Genomic DNA, 21,370 nt, shown 5'->3' with positions numbered 1-21,370 from the left:
CCTTTTGGTTCTGCTAGGTACACTACTATGTTGTGTGTTAGAAAATACTGAATGCTTGAAAAACTATGCATAATGGATTTTTTTAATGGAAGGACTCCCTAAGTCACCTTTAACTACTTTCCATGTGTCCTGGTTTAAAAGACAGGTGTCTGCCAAGGAAGGTGGGAACCTTCCTGGAACAGAAAAGATGACCCCCTCCCTCCAGGTTATTATAGATTTGAAATTACAGGGCTTTCAGGCAAAGATATTGTCGAGAAATGGCTGAGTGAACAGGGACACGTATACGTGCACAATCCAAGCTATATTAGTGAACTGTCCTTGACTAGGGAGAAAGGAGAAGAGCAATGATGATGTGGCAAGCTGACAGGATGTTGGGGAGGGGGATGCTGACCACAGAAAGAGGAAGACTTAGTTAGTCGTGTGCATATTAATCTGTGCTATTAAAGGCCACGTGAACAGCAGCTGTAATCCAATAGTATGCTTACGCGTGCTTGGGGAATTAGGGTATAACTATGGGTCTGACAATAGAATAAATGGAGTTCCATCATATCTCTGTGAGAAGCGTGCTTCATCCCGGCAGATCTCTGGCTACTAGATATGGGAAAAAGAATAACAGTTCTTCACTAGAATATATATACACAGACAAACAACAACATCAGCAACAACAAAAAACCCCAGAAAACCCAATAACAACCTTTTTCCTGCACATCAAGCAATTTTCCCCTTTGGTGTAGTTATGACCTCAACCAGCAGGGGATGCTGATGTCTCGTGTTGTGGCAGAAAGGCTGCAGTGACTCCCCCGCGGCTTCAGGGGGCACTGTTGGCTCCTGGTGAAGCAGAGAGGCTGCAGTGACTCCCCCACGGTTCCAGGGGGCGCTGTTGGCTCAAGCGGCTTCAGAGGGCGGACAAAGCAAGATCTGAGCCTCCCCAGGGGGTAATGGTGGCCTCGGGGAGAGAGGGAAGGTGGAGGGGGTGGTGGTTCAGTTTTCCCCAGGCTCTCATGTCCCGTGTGGTGTCCTGGCAACGGCAGCAGCAGCCAAGGCTCCAGTAAGCAGCTGGGAGGTGCTCCCTCCAGAGAGAGGGAGGAGGTGGGGGCCCAGTTTTCCCCTGAGGCACCCATGAAGATGGTGAGGGTCTCTCCCAGTAAGGGGCAGGTGTTGAAAAGTCCCAGTCCGATGGATGCTCTTGCAAGCAGTGGCTTACCAATGGTAAGGAGAAGCAGTAAGGAAGGTTCAGCAACAGCAGCAAGTCCTCTGGGCAGGAGAAGTTCAGCACCAAATCCCACAAGCATCTGCCCTCTAAGCTGGGCAAAGACTGAACCACCCCCAGATAAGAAACTGCCAAACTGCCAAAACCCACATTGCTTCTCCCCCTCCACCAGAACCATTCTAAGGGTATGCCAAGGCACTGGCTACATATTTTGTCTTTTAAATCGATGTCCATTCACCATCTCTATGAAAACAAATAGGAAGAAAATTCCCTAAAGAAAAGCTAACCCCCAACACCATGGCTGAAATTCCATAAACCACTCACCTGGCTATTAAGATATGTATAATATTTAAGAAAAATTACTTTTATCACTGCAGACCTTGAAGCTCTAGCTACAAATGGCAACAGAAAACAGCACCCACTGGAGTTAGTGAGAATTTTTTCTGGGACTATCAATAAAAAGCAAATCAATTTAATATTTTCCTGTCTCTGTTTTTGTATTTCATAAACGTGAGACAGACATAGTCAAATGTTAGATTCTCTGTTGTCTTGAGTTACACTTCTCCATTACAAGTAATAACCTTGAAAAGCTGTTAAAGGCACCTAAATAAATTAATGGCACTGTAGCGGGTTGAGTTCGAAACCGGGCAGAAACACCAATTAAATGTAGTGGTTTTGGTTCAAAATATTCATTACTTACTTGTTTTCCTTCTGTGAGATAAGAATTAGGAGAAAAGCAAAGCAGGCACAAACCTTAAACAGTTGCAGTACAATGAAAGAGTTTTATTACTAATAGAATTAAAAGTAAAGAGACAATAACAAAACAAAATTAAAGCAAATCCCACCCCCCTCCAGCCAGCACTTCTCTCCTTTTACCTAGCTCACACAAGGGATAACAGAACATGGGATGTTAGTCAGCGTTCCAGTTCTTGAAAAGTCTCTCTCTTATGCTTAAGGGAAAAAAGGGTTTTTCCTTCAGTTGCACGTGGTTCCCAAACTGCCACTAACAGCAGATCCGCCCGGAAACAAACAATCTGCTGTGTGTAGAACATCTCTCCCATGAAAAATCTCACAGTTCCTTCACACTGCAAAACATGGGCCATCACATGGGGTTATTCATCTTTTTAAGGATAAGTTCTTTTGGCCTGCACACAAAGGCTCTTCTTCGCCACAAGTCTCTAACAGCCTCTTACTACTATAAAGCCTGGCATCGGCATTCTTCACAATCTTCACAGGCACACGAAGATACTCCATCCCCCCATGTTCTTCAAATGGATTAAAGAGACAAACAGTTTGTGGTATTACAATTTCTTACCACGGCATGCAAGAAGGTTTCTTTTAAGCTGCCCGCCAGAATCGTGGCACCGCCCTCTTTTCTCCCGTCGCCATGCTCAGCTCTGTCCCATGTGACTCACTTCTCTTTCTCTCTGACTGACACCGCCATGCTGAAGAGTGTTCTTGTTCAGCCTTTACGGTGGGGAAAGCCTCGCTCCCTTTGTGCTGCTGGCTGCGTGGTGTCTTCTTCAGTTCAGCACGAAGTGTGCTGGCTGCAGACAGGAGGCTCTGCCGGCTCCCGTTGACTCCGCCGGCTCCGCATGGAGAGGAGAGGGACCCGCCTGTCCCCAGAAGCTGCGCTGGATGGGTTTAGCTGTGAGCAGTCCATGGCTGGTTTTAGCTGCCTGTGGCTCTGAGGCAGCCCCCCCCAGCCACCCAGGGTCCGTGCCGCAGTGTTGGGAAAGGGGGAAAGGGGCAGTGGCCCCGGCCCGGCCGGGCGGGGCCGGGAGGCCCCGAGCTGCCCCCACCTCCCAGCAAGCGAGCTCCGACAAAAGGGGAAGTTCCGCCTTTCTGTGCGGTTTAAATATGTAAATTGTGAGAAGCGTAATTGGTCTTAAAGACTGTCCATCAACTCAGGGTCAACCCAATACACACATATACTATGGTGAAGTACTAAGGCCTGAACAACAGGTCTTGAGCCAAAGTTGACCTCTAGATGAACCTTCCAACCAAATGTTATATATATATATATATATTCGCTCATTAACAAAATACTGTTATATGTGTTCATTTTTTGGCAAAACATGTATTTACCTTTCCGTATCTAGAAACCGGATAAGGCCACATCTGGCCTTATTAGGGGTGATGCCAAATTGATTTTTGCCTTTTTGCTTTTATATATTCTTTATATTCCTTCATATATATATTTGTAGCTCTGTAGACTATTGTTGTATAGTTATATAGTTCCTAGCTAACTCCAGTACATTTCCTACTCTATCAGACAGAAAGACAAAATACATTCCCCAGCAGTTCTAAACCCTGGGGGTCCAAGGCTCCTATCCTATCTTTGTGCTTCCTCTGGGAGTCAAGGACAAAATACTCTCCCCAGACACTTTCGCATAAACAAATTACAGCTAGTACCAAGGGGGGAGGGGTCCAGAAAAGGGTTGAACCAGAAGGGGGAATTACCTCATCACCTGTGCTTCAATTTGGGAATTCTTGTCAATTATGCTAATTTGCCAAACTTATAAAACTGTATTCACCCTATGTTACGTGGGCATTTTTCCATATCTGCTGCCAGAGGCCTCCAATAAAGACCAGTTTTTATATTACCTCCTATACTGATATTGTCTCAAAAATGTGTTGGTTTATTTCTAGATCTTTAAGGCATGGGGGGGTATAGGATCAAAGACAACTCCCTTGGTTTCTCCTTGAGCCCTGGCCAGCCTTTGGGAGAAAGCCAACAGGAGAATGAATTTGGAAATTGTCAGCTTGTTGTTTAACAATATAAAAGCTGAGTTACTGCCACAGCAGAGAGCCTCATGGCCTGCAAGGTAGATGCACTGCAGTTACCGGGCGTGGTTCTCCAGTCCTTCACTGTGACAGCTTCCCACCACAGCTGATGTGTGGACTTGGATGATGGTAAAGTATTAAGGTAATTGGTTATGTATCTTTCTTAATCACTATAGGCATTTTTTCGTAGTAATGATTATGTGCATTGCTTAGCTTATCCTTTTCTGAGTCTTTGCAGTTTTGCATTATAGTAATGTTATGAATGTATTGTGATGTTGGCTTTTTGCATGTTACATAATGTTAGAAAAACTTTACCTAGGTTCTGTAATGTAATACATGATATAGAATGTCTATGGTTTATGTAGTCAATTTAGAAAAGATAAGCAGAGAAAGCCTTCACATTCCTGGAGTATCTTATCAGAGAAGAAGAAGACCCGAAACCAGACAGAAGAATTTATGGAGGGAGCAGAGACGGAATGGAGCCAAGGAAGAAGGCTGATGGGATGATACACAGAAACTCCAAAGAATTTATGAATCATGCATGATTGTGATGAATATGCAATAAGAGATGTACTTTTAAAGACGATCTTTTGGATGTAGAGGTGTGCCTTTGGATCTCTGCCAAAGCACCCAGCCGTAATACCCTTTTTGCTGTTGTCCCCTAATTGTCCCTTTTATTAAACTTTTCTTAAAATTTTACGAAGAGTGAACCTCATTTTTCACAGTAAATTACACCATTCCTTTAACTGATATCTGTGTGTGTCCCTGACCCTACCCACTGGCAAAACACATAGTCAGAACTATATGTTTAGGCTGTAATCCTTCCATTGTCTCATGCTAATCTCTCTCCTGCCCTTAAATGCATAGAAAATGGCAAAGTCAACTCTACAATGCACTGCAGAACTGATCTGTGGATCTGCTATGCTGGACCTTGAGCTCACCAGCATGGAGGGGCTGGTTGGGTTAATGTGAGACTCGAGGGAAGCATTGGCTGCAGAGATCATAAAATAGTGGCATTTCAGATCTGTAGAGAAATGAGGGCACACAGCAAGCTCACTACCCTGCACTTCAGGAGAGCAGACTTTGGCCTCTTCAGGGATGTGTGTTGGGGTTTTTGGGAGTTCCCCTTCTGGTTTTTTCCCTCTTGAGGAATTTTCCCCATATATGTTGCCAGGGTGACAAATTGCTGGGTACTTGGGGAGGACAAAGGACCTAGCCACTGAGGATATGGTCCAACAGGCTACTCTCTTTCACCTGGGTGTATGGGCAGTTGATGCTCTTCGTTCAGAGGGAGAGAGAGGCTGCTTCCATCTCGTCAGCACTGCAGGCTTTCTGCTCTTGGCTGCCTTCTTTCTACTGGAGAAACCCCGGGAGTCCCAAACCCGCCTTTCCCTGCCCCTGCCACTGCGTTCGAGCCTTTGCTACTCTGTAGCCCCCACACGTCCTGCCTGCCGAGACCTTCCAGGGTTTCCCACCACAGCTCTGGAGTTTGATACATCTTGTCTGCCATCCGGGATTTGTGCTCCTCCCTGCTGTTCCAGCCTGCTGTTCCCGAGGGTCCGGCTGGACACCGGGATCGGCTGCCCAGGGGTTTGTGAAGCCTTTGTTCCATCCCTCCCCGGGACCCCAAGCCGCCATTGCCGTGTGCTCCTCTAGCTCGCTCCGGAGCGCCCCCTGCAGCCGCGGGGGAACCATCACACCTGCCCTGCTCACCGGGAGCCGCTAGTGCTGTGATAGTAATTGGACCCAAGGGGAAAGGGCCTGACAGCCGAGAAGGCTGGCACTGGGTTTGTGGTTCTGTTTGCTGTTACTGCCATAGTTATTGCTGTTTGTTTGCCTTGTTATACATATATATATAAAATAGTAAAGAACTGTTATTCCTATTCCTCATATCTTTGCCTGAAAGCCCCTTAATTTCAAAATTATAATAATTCTGAGGGAAGGGGGTTGCATTTTCTTTTTCATTTCAAGGGACACTCCTGCCTTCCTTGGCAGACACCTGTCTTTCAAACCAAGACAATGTGCTTGGTAGAATCCAATGGGATAAAGCCCTGGAGGGAAGAGGGGCCTAAGACAACTAGTTAATATTCAAGGATCACCTCCTCCAAGCTCAGAAGTGATGCAGCCTGATGAAGAGGAAGTCAGGGAAAAACGCCAGGAGGCCTGTGTGAATCAACAAGGAGCTCCTAGACAAACTCAAACACAAAAAAGAAGACTACAGAGGGTGGAAGCAGGGACAGGTATTCTGGGAGGAATACAGAGACTGTCCGAGCAGCCAGGGATCAGGTTAGGAAAGCTAAAGCCCTGAGAGAATTAAACCTGGCCAGGGATGTCAAGGGCAACAAAAAAAAGCTTCTATAGGTATCTCAGAGATAAAAGGAAGACTAAGAAAAATGTGGGTCCAGAATTTTTCTTTTTCACTGCAGCACTCTGTGCAGATGCTTCCTTGCATATCACCACAACTCCCACCTTCATATGGAAAATGGAGCACAGTAGCATCAGGGAAAAGTATATAAATGCAAAATGTGCAGCAAAGGAATAAATATTGAAATTAATATTTCAGAAAAATTTAAGAAGTCTGCCTTTCCTGTTCTCAGATATCTCTACCTGAATACATTTTTAGACTTTTAGTCTCTTCCTAAGGGAAAAGTCTCTAAATTTTGATAATTTCAGAAATTCTCTGTTAATGTTTCAAAATTTCCACAATCTACTTACTAATGGGCTCTCATCAATAAGGCAGCTGAAGCTGCCAATTAAAATCCTCTGGGGAAAATGTCTGGTCTTGGGGTCATTACTACAAATGCAACTTAGTTTTAAGTTCATCTACCATCTCTGTTCAGTCAGACAAGACAGTACAACCTATAGGGGTTTCACACATAGGGAATCCATTCTTTCCCTCAAGCAGATTTTCTTTGACATGTATTTATTACAAAATTATTGTTTCTCAGTTTATATGTAATTTCTATCTTTCCTCCTAGTTCAATTCAGAGAATTTCATTGGCTCAGTAGTCCATGAATAATGAATGATGGATCTGTTCACAAGCACTAAGGGTTGTTGCAGCAAGCCTTGTACTCCAGATTAGACACTGAACTTTGTAGTATATAAAATTATTTATGGTTGAATCTTCCTACAGTCTGGAAATCAGTAAATTTTTCAGTGATGGAAACTGTAGTATCAAAAAGAAATGTATGAACAACAAATAGTAGTAGTTCATATCCACTGATACACTACTAGAAAAAAATACCTGCTATCAGAAGTCAAAGGGCTTGGAAATCAGAAATCAATGAACCAGCACATGTGAAGGCAAAAGCTGTCCATCTATATGATAAAAGTGGGCAGACTCTAGAAGCCAGTCAAGAGTCTAGCTTGGATTTGCTTTTTTTTTTCCTGACCCTGTGCACTCTCCCTGCACCAACTTCAGTATGGAAAAAAGCGAGGAACAGATCTAGTTCTGAAAACACCATCTTCAAGTGTTTGAGTTATCATTTCTCATATCCTCTCTTACTTCGCCCTAGGAAGAAGCAGATGCCTCCCAAAAGAGTTCAGACAGTCTCTGCGCTGAGGAGCAGAGGACTACTCTTGCTGCCCCATAAAGGGAGGATACTTTCTGCCTGCATGGCTACAGCAAGCTTTTACAGGAGGGCACAGAATTTGCACCTGGTGAAATAGTTTCATCCTATATGTATAAGAACTGCTGTGGAGAACTCTGTCATCTCTACTTAGAAAAATGTTCACCAAACTCCCAGGAAATCCACTGCAATGCTCGGTACACATCAAAACTAATTACACTCAAAGTCTGTCTGCATGCTAATGAACTCCACCAGATCATAATCCATACAGATGGAATTTAAAATTCTTTTCCACAACTTCATCCTAAAGTCTTCCAATTAACCCTTTGACATGAGATAAGCAGTCATGCAGAAGCAAGGATGGCATAGCAGAGGTGTCAAAGGGAAAAGACCATTCCTTGCCACTTGTCTTCCCCCAGGATTTGAAGGTTGTGTTAGTCACCAAGTCCATCTCTGAGGGGTAATAAAAATGTCATTTATTTCATCTCTCCACGGCATTTTAACTTTTACCCTGTAAGCATTTAGGACTGGCAAAAAGGTTTTAGTAATCATAAAGCACACATTTCCACAGACATGCAGCAGCACTTAAAAGCATTTCAGTTCCCCTTGACATGAAGCTTTGTATAGAGACTATTTCACCAGCTTGTGCTGTGCACAAATGCTGAACTCCCTAGAAGGGTTTAGGTCTAATGGAAGTCAGCTGATTTATAGCTAATTCCAGCACTAAACTAGCAAGGAAACCATCTGAGAGAATTGCTCAGATTTATTTCATGTGGTGCCACAGCAACTTAGCAGTGCTGCATTTCATTTTATGTGGAACCCTGTTGCAAACTAAAACCAGTTCCCTCAAACTATCTGTAGATGGGATCTAGAAAATTGCAATTCTTCAACAGCGCTCCAATATTTGTCTAATATATAATGATGTATATCAAAAGCTTTTGCCCATACAGATGTATGTAATTGTTCAGTTTCATAAAATAGTCCTCACTTATTTTTTTTACCTTTTTTTAAACACAACTGTCCTGGGTTACAGTGTATTCTATTACCATCCTCATGAGCTGTTGAAACCAGGTGGGGCAGTGTTTCCCTGCCTCCTCCCTCGGGACTATCTTCTGTTAATTGGCCCATCAATGCCTGGCCTCATGACTCATTACCCCATTGTGAGATGCTCCACCCAGAAGGAGGAACCAAGCATTCCAGCCTGGATCTAATCTGAGATTCTGAACACCAGAGACAACCTTTCCACTGGATTCCCAGAGGACAGGAGCTACATAGCCACCACTGGACCTTCGAGTAAGAGCAGCCCCTTCTACAGGATCACCACTTCAACAGAACCACATCCACTACTTCAGGAGGACTGCTGCCACCATTTTATTGGATTGCTACTGCCACCCTGACTAACAGGGTGTCAGGTTGTATCCTGACTGTCATTTAACTCAGTGTTTTCTGCCTTTATTTTTTTAAATTTCCCTATTAAAGTTATTCTGACTTGGTGCCTCACACTGGTTTGTTTTCAAACTAGTACAACAACTCAGAAATCTGAAGTTCCACAAATGGTAAATGACTAATATCAGCTTTTCAACTTTTATTTTCAAATAATAGAATCATGGAATGGCTTGGGTTGTAAGGGACCTTTAAGGGTCACCCCTGCCATGGGCAGGGACACCTTCCATTAGGTCAGGTAGCTCAAAGCCCTATCCAACCTGTCCTGAACACTTCCAGGAATAGGGCATCCAAAACTTCTCTGGACAACCTGTTCCAGTGCCCCACTACCCTCTGAGTAAAGAATTTCTTTCTAACATCTAATCTAATAATCCAATAAAATTGATTGACCCCTGTAGTGATTATTTTGTAACATCTGTCTGGTGGTTTATTTAAAGAAGTTTGGTGGCCTCATTGATTATCTTCTATTAGTGCATGAACATGGATGTGAAGAATTTGAAGGTATGTGTTGTATGAATTTGTCAGATCATTCAAAATCCATCCATTAAAGTATACGGCAATTAGAGGATGGAATAGCTAAACTTGGAGAAGAAAGTGGATCATTGTTGAACAATTTGTTCAATTGGTTTGACCTTACACCCTTATGGAGAAAAATTTTAAAGATAGGTTTGTATGTTTTAACTGTTGTCATAATTCTTTTAGTATTTGTACCTTGTATACTTCGCTGTGCTAGATGAGCCACGGACAAAGCTGTCAAGGAAGTGGTTTTGGTTCAAACAGGAGGGAAAGATGTAGGAACCCAGAGTGCTGAGAATATTTCTCTACCTGTTCTTAAGGGTTCTTACCCCCCTGAACAACACTGTTTTAACCTCCAACCTTGGAAAAAATGACCAACGATCAGACAAGAACTAGAAAATACAGTGGTGTGAATTAGGTGATAGACTACTATGTAAGATTGTCATAGGGTGAAAAATTTAGAGGTTTTGGGCTTCTCTTTGTAGTAAATAGATAAGAGTAAAAAAACATATCAAAATGAAGGATTGTTGTTGTTCTCTAAACCTTCTTCTCCTTCTTCTACTACTCCATGTTCTGCAGTAAAAGTAGTTTGGAATGACTGGATAGAGAATTCCGCAGTTCCTGCTCGTATTACTGAATAATTGGCAGGAAAGTGAAAATAATATACGTTTTTAGAAACTATTGGTTAAATTATCTTTAAAAGGCTGTGTAAATCTTGATAAAGGGAGATTTCACTCCTGCTTTCTGTGCTCTATGCTGTACCTGGGTCACGCTAGTGGCTCTGTTCCTCTGATAAGACTTAATAAACAACTATCCGGCAGCACTGAAAAGTCTCAGTTTATCTTCGAAACTCCTTGCAAGGACTTTTAGCAAATTCTCTCCCATCAGGAGAGATTTTATTTATGGCACGGTTCAGTGTCAATTTAACAATTATTTCCTCGGATAGATCTACAGCATGCATTCATTTATGCACAAATATAGCCATATGTATAATGGTCTTGCTTTTTTCCCCACTGGCTCTGCATAATTAATTATAGAATCATAGAATAGCTTAGGTTGGAAGGGACCTCATCTAGTCAAACCCCACTGCAATGAGCAGAGACACCTTCCACTAGGAGAGGTGTTCCAGCCCTCTGATTCTCTTTGTGGCCCTCCTCTGGACTTACTCCAACAGACCCACATCCTTCTTAAGTTGGAGGTCCCAGAGCTGGATGCAGTACTTCAGGTGGGATCTCATTAGAGTGGAGTAGAGGGGAAGAATCACCTCCCTCAACCTGCTGGTCATGCTTCTTTTGATGCAACCCTGGATACAGTTGGCCTTCTAGGCTGCAAGCACACAAACAGTGTGGCCAGCAGGACTAGGGAACTGACTGTCCATCTGTACTTGTGTCATAGGTTAGCAAGCATAGTCCCAGAAGGGATGTCCTTGCTAAGGGGTGCTTACAGTTTCCTCTGGGAACTGATAGAACCTATCACCTGGCCAGTTTGAATATGGACAATTCTCTAAGCCACTTAAAGTTGTGACCACCTCTGTGATCCACATTGAAGAATAGGCAAACTCCCCCTCCAAGCCCTCTCTCGTTTCCGGTGCTGGGACAGGTGGCTGCGGGCCCCGGGTGGGGGCCAGTGGGCCGGGCCAGGCCCTGCTTGGGCCAGGCCAGGCCAGGCCACGGCCATCCTGGGTCGATGGACCTGTTCCAGCTGTGGAACCCCCCCCCCCCCCCCCCCCCCCCCACTGCCTTGCCATGGGCAGCCGGAGCGGCTTGGCTCTCCCCCCTCTCCACTTCGATAAGCAACATTCAACATTCCAGCTGCAAAGCTGCAAGGCCGAGGTGAGATTAACCCTTTTACTGCTGTAAAGAGCTGGAAACCTGAGGGAAGAGAGAGAGGAGATGCTTAAAGCTGAAATTCTGTTGTGAAGCTATGATATATCAGAGTATCCTGTTGTAATTTCATGAAGATATGGGGGGTGGAGTGTTCAACTCGTAAGCAAAAGCACCTGCACTGAGATAGGCAGATGCTGATGCAGCTGTAATTTCATGAGAAGTTTGGACAGGGAGAGATGAACCAGATGAGGACTTTGGCTCCAAACGGGAAAGGAGAAAACCTCAGTCCCTAGGGATGCTCCCAGAGATAGTCCTAACGATGAAGATGATGAAGACCCTTTGCTCCCAGGGAAGGAGAAGGGCCTCTGTTTTTGTTTCTGAACGGCTCAACCTTAAAATTGTACCCCAAAAACTTCAAGAGTGGACCCTCGAAAGCAGTTGTGGGAAAAGCTGCAAGTCGGGGTGTTGGGGAAGATGAAACAGGAAAGCCTTATAAATATGATTGCCTGACAAAAGATTTTGGGAATATGAAAACTATAAGCGACATCGAAATGAAAGCCACCTTTGAGATACCAAATCTTAGTTACTGAACAACTGGAAAACAATGGTATGGCCGACTGAAGGTAATCCCCTCTTGATTGAACAATACCCTCTGCTTGCAGGCAGGTCCAAGGGTCAGAGCAGACCCTACTAGCTCAGCAGAAGGGGTCCAAAGAGTAGTTTTTAGAAGTTAAGATGTAACACTCTATGGTAATATAAGAACTCTTATAGGCTGTATGTAAATGCTATAGGATTTGTATCTTGTATTAGATTGGTTAGTGACAATTAGAATATTCAGTACAGAAGATGATTTATTGTATTGTAACCAGGACTTCAGACACTCTTACTATACACTCTTACTATACACACTCGTGCTCTCTCTTACTAGACTCTCTTACTATAGACTCTTACTATTCTCTCTCCCCCTCTCTCTCTTTGCTTACCTGCTTACTCTCTTGATCTCTTGGGCCTGCTCAGAGCTGCCAGCTGCAGCTCTAAGCAGTGCCCCTGTACCCACGCCCTTTGCAATAAACCGCATGTTCCAAGATCTGACTACAGAGATCTCTCGTCACCATCCGTCACCGTCCCGACCGTCCGAACCCGCACCGAACCCCCCCAGACAGAGTTCCTACAGTCTGGCGCCCAACGTGATTGCCGAACCCCCCAAGTGTCGGGTGGAGTCGCGGGAGACAAGCACTCAAGGCATGATGTTCAGCAAGTCTCGATTTATTTTTCAAAACTACACTTACTTATAGTACCTTTAATTAGCTCATACATATTGCAAAAGTTGAGCTCCTCATTGGTGGGAGCTATTCCGTGGGATCTGCAAACACGGTGGTCTTATCTTTCTCTTCCATATGGTTTCTGTCTTCTTTCTTATCTGAATGCACATTCTGTTATCTATGCAACTTCTTGCTCAAGGACTCAGTGTCTGCATCTTTACTAAGCCTCCTGTGTTATCATGACCTTTGCTTTTTAGCCATTCTTCAGAAAGACTCTCAACACTTCCCCTGTTTTCTTTTTGCATGATCATAGTCATATTGACTGACTTCAAAATTAAATTTTTTACACATGACATTATACAGCTAAGCATAAGTAAACCAAGCAAAACAATTATTAGCAACAGCATTAAAGATTTAATCACACTTTTCATCCATCCTTCTAAGCCCATCCACTCTGTAAGTCCTTCTAATCCGAAAAATCCGGAGTCTTTTTTTATTTTTTGGGAGTGTTCAATCAAATTCTTAATTTCGGCGTGGATGGACTTAGAATGATCCTCAAGATCCATACAGCACATTCCTTCAAAGTCTTCACAGCCATGGCCGTGGGCTAAGAGTAGAAAATCTATAGCTGCTCTATTCTGAAGCAGGGCGTGTTGGACTGGACTCAGGTCTTCTGCAAGTTCAGACAACACTCGGCTGGTACCGTTTGCCTGTTTAACTACCCAACATGCCAGTTTTTCTAAGTGACGATGGGCTCGTGCCGCAGCTGCACCAGGAACAAAAAAGGGAGGTAAAAAGCACTTCTGATTTGCTCCATAGCGTGAGGTCATCCTGACATTCAGGTGTTATAGTTTCTGTTAAAGACCTCTGCCATCGTGTTCGGTGTGTAGCATTAGGATGGTGCTGTGGAAGTGCAAGACTCAGTTGGCCAAAGGTACAGGGCCCACCTACAGGCCTGGATGGAATACCTGACCAGGCACGATTCCCACAAATTAGGAAAAACCCTCTGGGTAACTTTCGAGGGAAAAACGTTCCAGGGGCTGCAAGAGATCGATTTCTCACGGTAATGTTGCACCATTCTAAATCCCACTGTGAAGCATTGCCAATAGGATAAATCAAGGTGGGGTTGGATTCATTCAGTCGACAGCCATTAAGGCTGCCCTCTTGGCATAAATTACGTGAACTATTAATATAAATACAGGCTGTAGCGTTAAGAGAATCAACTAGTTCTATCTCTTGTGGCTCAGGGCCCACCGGGAGTTTATCATCCCAGCTATCATACTCTTGTAGGCCAGCGGTAATATTCATTGTGGATTTTAATGGTCTAATAATTTTGAACTGGTTCTGGGTCTCGATTACGAAGTTACGCCATGTATTATCTGTTAGTGGTACTCCAACTAAGCATGTCAAAAATGGGGTACTGGGTGTGGCTAGGGAGGCACAGAATGTTGTGGTGTTCAATTCACGTGCCAAGGAGACCCAGATATTATCTCTAGGGTCAAACACTTTAGGAGGATAGGAAAGGGGGTGACCCATTACTGAGCCTGCGATTAGCAGCACGATGCTTAAACCGCCGGCAAACATGATCCCACTTTCTTGGGTCAACTTGCCACTGAATGGGGACCCCGATATTTGGTTGGCATGAGGATTGCAAAACTACAGAGTAGCTATCGGCTAAGATCTTTTTTGCTAAATGCTGTACTGACCACGCTAATTCTCTTAGCCGCAGATCTTCAAGATTTTCAACTAATTGCAAACTGTCAATGATATTTTTGCCTGTGAGTTGTACTAATGCTCCTTGAGCCGTCTCACGGTGCCAGTGAAAACTGCAAGACTGACACCAAAACCCTTCTGATAGATGTTGCTGGTGGACCCACCACTGTAAATTACAGCCTCCGCAAAGCAATCTTACCCACGCCTTATGATTATTACAATTACATGCAAAGCAAGCAGATTGGCAAAAGCGCAAAAAGTGTCTCTGCAAATGTGGGAGGAGATAACCCTCTATCTCCTGTTCAGAGTCCACAAGGAAGGTAATGCAAAATCGCTGCTCAACTTCCTGCAGGATTTGTGAGATCTTCCTCTGTACCCTTCTTTTCTTCTTCTCTTGTGGGTTGCTCATCAGTGACAACAGGCTTAGTCCATTTGGCCGGAACCCATAGGGGATGTTTTAGTTGTAATAACAGATCAAAAAGTTGCTGGTTTTTCACTTCCTTGATGACAGCGTCCTCGATTCTAGAAACAATTCCTACAACATAAAGAGAGTCTGAAATGACATTGAGGGGTTCCGAAAAATGAAGGGCGGCCCACAGTACTGCTACAAGTTCTAAGGTTTGTAATGTATCAGTAGGGGTAGCTGCGATCTTATGGTGGCACCATTGTTGATTATAGTGCCAAACAACGGCAGCTGTCCTGGTTCTGCGTCCGGCATCAGTAAAAACTGTTAGAGCATCAGGGATAGGCCCTCGGTGCTGCAACGGTTTGGATATCCAGGTCCAGTTTCCCAACCAGTTGAGTAATTTTGGAGCTAATGGGCCGGTGCGAACTTCTGCTCCAGAAGAGAGCAATGCTTCAGTGAGCTGCGAGGAGTTGAGTAGGTACCAGTCTAAGGTAGGTTTTTCCATGGGGAGGTAGATAACTTCAGGTTCAAGGCCACTAATTTCCCAGGTGCGTAGATGTCCTCTCTTTAAAAGAGTTGCTAAATTTTCAATCTTTGGAGTAACTGTTTTTCTTTGCTGCAAGGGGGGCGAAATCCATTCTAGAACGGAGATGTCCCCCGTTTTCTTTTGCTGAGTAATGGCTCCTAAGAGATGTTCTCCGCTGTTCCAGACAGTTAAGGATAAGGGGGTGTCGGGGTCTAGACGGTCAACAAAGCCTCTGGAGATACAGGATGTAATTTGCTGCAAGACTTTAGACTGTTGCGGCGTAAGCGTCACAGGAGTACATGGGTCTGTGCCCTTTAGCAAAGGACGTAGCTGTTCCAATAGCATGTTGGGAATTCCTGTAATGGGTTTAAGCCATTGTAGGTCTCCTAGAAGTTTCTGGGCCTCATTTAGGTTTGAAATAGATGCTTGAATATGTAACTTCTGAGGCTTTATTCTCTGAGCGGTAATAGTCCATCCTAGATATTTCCATGGAGCAGAAACTTGTATTTTGTTGGGTGCCACAACAAGGGACCAGGCAGCCAAGGAGGCAACAATAATTTGCATCTGGGCAGGGGTGAAGGGATCCCTTTGAGCAAAGAGAATGTCATCCATGTAGTGATAAATAATGGCATCAGGCATCTGTCTCCGTAAGGGTTGCAAGGCAGCATCAACATACAGTTGGCACAAAGTAGGTGAGTTTTTCATCCCTTGCGGCAATACAGTCCATTCAAATCGTCTAGCTGGTTCTCCTTTATTCAGGGCAGGTAAGGTAAAGGCGAAGCACTTGGTGTCATCTGGATGCAATGGAATAGTCAAATTCCTGCGGCTGTACATTCACGACGAATATGACTGGGTGTCCCACAGCGATAACACTTCATGCGGCCACCTGGAGCTGGGCGGGGACGTGCTGCTGCCGCTTGGAGAGGAGCAAGGGCTGCCATAACCTGATTTTGAGAGCTAATAGCCTGTTCTTTAAGCCCTTCACCTAACTTTTCTAAAGCCTGTGCTAAGAACAGCTGAGAGCCAGTGGGCATGGTAGCAGCCTTTTCTAGGAGCTGCTGGACAGTCCAATCCCCTGGGGTGGAAGTAATGAGAGCACGAGTGGCTTGGTTACCATTTTGTAGGAGACATTGTTTTAATAATGGGTCGTGCATGTGCTCTTGCACCCCGGCTTTTGAAATTGCCTCCATGACTTTATCAACAAAAGAGCCTAAAGATTCCTCTCTGCCTTGCTTAATGTTCATATACATAGGGATCCCACCCGGGGCTCGGACTTTATCCATAGCTTTCTTAGCAACTGCCATAGCTTCCCGCAATTTAGCAGGGCCTAATGCAGCCTGAGCCTCAACCCTCATATGTTGACCCTGTCCTAGAAGTTCATCTACAGTGATATCTGCTAACGGATCTCCCTGGGGTCTAGCGAGATCTGCACTAACAGCTGCCTCCTCCCTCCAGCGAGCCTCAAAAAGCAGTCGCTGATGCGGGGTATACATGAGCTTAGTAATGCCTTTAATGTCAGCAGGAAGAAGGGTAAAAGCGTTAAAAATATAATCAAGCATCTGTTTAACTGGTTCACTGGTGACACCGTAATTCCCCACCGTTGCTCGTAGCTGAGCTAACAGCTTCCAATCCAGATTAGTCACCTGCGCGATATTGCCGCCCCCTTGCGGATTAGGGACAAATAAGACAGGGAACGCTATGCTGTCCTGAGCAGCCGCTAGCATGTCAGAATCACCCTTTTGTAAGCCCTCACGAGCAACCGCAGCCCAAAGTTCTCGATGGCCCCTAGCCATGGCCTCCGCGAGGTCAGACTCTGCCCCAGGGAGAGGCTCAGGGCTAACAAAGGGGTTTCGCGAGCGAGAACAGTCCAGCGGAGACGGGTGAGGCAAGGGCGGAGGAGCAGGCTGCGGCAAGGAAGGCGTGGGAGGAGCAGGGGGGGGGGGGGGGGGGAGGCGCGGAAGGCAACTCAGAGGCAAGAGCCTCAGGGGGTACGTGAACCGTAGCAAAGGTGGGGGGATTAGGCGGACCAGAAAAGGGAGAGGGACCATGTTCCCCGTAAAGACGATTACGGTCCTGTGCAACTTTAATCTTTTCTGCGGCTTTCTTTTCTGCCTGTACCATTAAAAGTTCATTATAAACAACTCTCCATAGTTTAGCTATCTTTTTAGCTGGCTTATCGTCATCTAAGACAAGATCCCAGAGTTTGTCACTATACGCGCACCACTGACTTAATTCATGAATGGAGTGGGGGTCAGCGAAAAAACCGTAAGAGCGCGCATGCGTTAAAAGAGCGGGGAGGTCTTTATCAAGATCAATCCCTTTAAAATTACGCTTAAGCAAAAAAGCCTTGAAAAGTTCCTGTGCTGCTTGCCTTTCCATACTTACGTCGGTACCGTTGCTAGCCCCTCCAGGCTTCGGCAGCACGTATCGGCGAGCCCGCCTGTGCGGTCACTCGGGCGCGGAGGAAATCGCTGCAGTATACGAGACCTCTTTCGCCGTCCGTCTAGCTGCGGGACCCGACCCCAACGCAACTCCCCCATCGCATAAGGCAAGGGCAACTTCTCCTGTTCGGGTGCCAGATGTTGGGTGGAGTCGCGGGAGACAAGCACTCAAGGCATGATGTTCAGCAAGTCTCGATTTATTTTTCAAAACTACACTTACTTATAGTACCTTTAATTAGCTCATACATATTGCAAAAGTTGAGCTCCTCATTGGTGGGAGCTATTCCGTGGGATCTGCAAACACGGTGGTCTTATCTTTCTCTTCCATATGGTTTCTGTCTTCTTTCTTATCTGAATGCACATTCTGTTATCTATGCAACTTCTTGCTCAAGGACTCAGTGTCTGCATCTTTACTAAGCCTCCTGTGTTATCATGACCTTTGCTTTTTAGCCATTCTTCAGAAAGACTCTCAACACCCAAGAACCTTCAGTCTGGCGCACAACGTGATTGAAGGCTCGGTTCAGCTTTCTCCATCTGTGGGAGACTTCTCCATGGACGGTAACTAAAAGACCAGTTATAGCCACCTAGAACGTGTCGTGAGCACGGCATACCATTGCTGCTCATCGTAAAAGCCGGAGCTCTATAATTCTGCCGAGGCAGCCCTCGAGCACGGGGATTACCTGGAGCTCTTGGAGGGAATTGCCTGGCAGTCCTCGAGCACAGGCGGCCACTGCTGCGCAGCGGCTACCTGGAACTCTTTGAGGAAGTTTGCCGCGGCACCCCTCGAGCACGAACACGCTGCTAAGCAGTGCCGACCGGAGCTCTAAGGAGGGACCCTGCCGCGCGCCCCGAGCACAGGCGAGTAGTGCTCAGCACCGCCCGCACTGGAGCTCTTAGTGTGGACCCACCCGTGAGGTCCTGAGCACGGAAAGCCGTTGCCACGCGACGCCTAAAACCGGAGCTCTGAGAAAGGACCCAAAAGCAGCGTCCTGAGCGCCGAGTGGAGTGCCTGGCCAGCCCCCCACGACGGACCTCTGAGTAAAGACACTGCTCCTACGACATCATCTAAGTGAGTATCATACTGGTCTGATAATGGGACAAATGCACTCTGCCCATGACAGAGATCTCTATAAGCAACTTAAGCATTTACTAAGCTCTAGTTCAAGACAATTACCTAAACAGGAGCTAAAAAACCTCTTAGAATGGACTCTAATTTCCCAAATGCTGACCGTTCAGCCGTCTTTACAAGAGACTTCTGGGACACAGTTGGGGTTAAGCTCTTTAATAATATCTCCTACCGGGATATGGCTGCCGCGCAGCTGCTCCCAGCTTGCAGAGCGCTGGTGGAGCTGTTTGCTGCGAAGGCGCCGCCCGCAGCAGTCACCCCGCCGAGCCCGGCTCCTGCTGCGAGCCCGCCCCTTGCCGCCGCGAGCCCGCAACAGGGCGCGGCCCCCGCCTTTCCGCCGGACCTCGCGGCTCCAGTACCCGCGGTCCGGCTGACTCGCGCCGCCCCCCCCCCGCGCTCGCGGTCCCGGCACCCGTTGCCCCGGCCCCAGCCACCCCACCGGACCCTACGGCCCCTCCCACCATCCCCGCCCCCGCCATCCCGCTCGTCCCCGCTGTCCCGGCTCCCGCCCTCGGTTCCAGCGTCTTCGCGGCCCCGCCCCTCGCTTCTATCACCCCGTCCGCCAGCGTCTCCGCGACCCCGCCCCTTGCCCCTGCCCCCACGTGCCCCCCGCTGCTGCCGTCATTGTTACCCCACCCCCCACTGCTGGCATATTCGTAGCCCCGCCCCCCGGTGATACCCCGGCGGGGGCGGCGGCTACCCCCCTGCTAGCTACGGGTGCTACCGCTCCCCCAGCCGCGCCGGTTATGGCCATGGCTGCCATTATAGCCGGCCCCCCGCAAAGCCAAGCGGCGACCCTTCTTTCAGCCCCCCAGGTCCCCCTTGCCGCCACCGACACGGCGCCGGTGGTAGCTAATAGCCCATCCGCGTCCGTCGCTGCTGCGTCTTCACAGTCTCCAGCCGCTCCCGAACCACCAGTACCGACAGCGCCTGTCACGACCGCGCTGGGGCCCCCGGTGCCCCCTGTGCACGTTGCCGCGGGAACCCTGCCCCCTCACCCTACCGTTCAAGCGCACACAGCACGCCCCGAGCTGTCCCCCGGCCCCGCGGCAGCACAGACGCCTATGTCTACTCCCGTCCCTGCCGGCGTCCCTGCGCAATCCCCCGATCCCGGCACACCATCGCTCGCGCTGGAACGCGGAGCGCCCCAGCCCTGTGAGCCACTTGGTGCCGGTGCCGCAGCGTCTGCACGGATGACTGGAGCCCCCTCCGTGACTGCCGCTGTCCCAGCCCCGTCTCCCGGCACCTCCGCTCCGGCAGCGTCGTTCCTGCCCGCCGCACCACCACCCACCCCAGCCCAGCCTACAAGCTCCCAGCGGCAGCACGCCGTGATCCAGCCGCCGGCCCTCCTGCCTCCCGCCGCTCCGAGATCATCTCCTGCCGACAGAGCAGCTCTGCCGCCGCCGCCCGCCTCCGTGGCCCCAGACCGCACCCTGCTGTATCCACCGCAGCCTCCCGCTTCTCAGCTGCCAAATAGTGCAGTCCCACCGCCACCGGCATCCATGATCGTCCCATCACCCCCTCCCTCGACCGCGGCCGCAGCCCCAGCCCCTGGTTCTGCAGTCCTGCCATCTCCCGCTCTCCCCGAACCGCCCGCCACACGGACTGCCGCCATCACAGCCTGCCACGTTGCCCTGATGACGCAACCCACGCATGCGCAATTGCTGCAACCCACGCATGCGCAATTGCTGCAACCCCCGGACCAGCGATATCACTCCGCGCACACTCCTCCAACCGCAGCACCGCTCCCGGGACCAGCCGCACATCACCCCGCAGCTCCGCCGCCTGCCCCCCTGCCTCCGCCGCCGCATCCCGGAGCCAACCCAAGCAGCACCGAATCACGCCCGCACTCCCTCGAACACCCAGCCGCGCTATCGCCCTCCGCGCTGCTGGCGCCGAATGGGACTACTTTGTATCACCAATCGATCGCACTGCCACAGCCAGGCACACAAGCCGTGCAACGAGGAGGGGGAGGGTGGAATATGACACCTGCTTTTATAAATACAGGACAGACTGAGAACTATTTTGCCCCTGCAAATGCCAACACCTTAATCCCAATACAAAACAATTCCGAAAAAGAATTAAGTCTGTTCCCAAACAGGTTCACTGTCCCCCCAGTGTTTGGGACAGACTCCTCAACCCAAAAAGAGACACTAAACCCTGAAAATTCGCCTGCGTTAATCCCAAAAGTAGAAAACTCCCAAAAATGTTTTAATAATTTTCAATTAACAGATTGGCATGAAATAAGACTCCAAATCTATAAAGATGAAAGTCTTAGTTTATTAGCTAAGCCTGTGATAGCTAGCCAACAGCCTAACAGTCCTAAAACGTGGGCTCCCATCCCCACTCTCGAAATTAAAGAACTAAAAAAGGCTGTAAGATACAGTGGCATTTGCTCACCGTATCTTAAACAACTGCTAAAAAGTACCCTAAAAGGAACACATCAAACTTTAAAACGCATTTTAAATCAACAGAAAGGGGGAAAAGCCCAGGCTACACCTCAAAGAAGGTTGAATAAAGCCTTGTATGTTTTTAATTTCTTGA

The 21,370-nt window shown here is 47.4% G+C and overlaps 1 protein-coding gene across 1 annotated transcript in view; it reads right to left on the bottom strand.

The window, feature by feature from the left end:
• The window catches only part of LOC309584616 (microtubule-associated protein 1B-like), a gene marked incomplete at both ends in the record, with an annotated part of 132,162 nt that overhangs the window by 73,727 nt on the left and 37,065 nt on the right, over positions 1-21,370 (bottom strand). The window lies entirely within an intron of this gene.

Source organism: Coloeus monedula (genome assembly GCF_965178545.1).
Source record: "Coloeus monedula genome assembly, chromosome: W".
Classification (NCBI taxonomy): Eukaryota; Metazoa; Chordata; class Aves; order Passeriformes; family Corvidae; genus Coloeus; species Coloeus monedula.
Note: the sequence above shows the minus strand (reverse complement) of the source record. Positions and strands in the feature narration are given on the sequence as shown.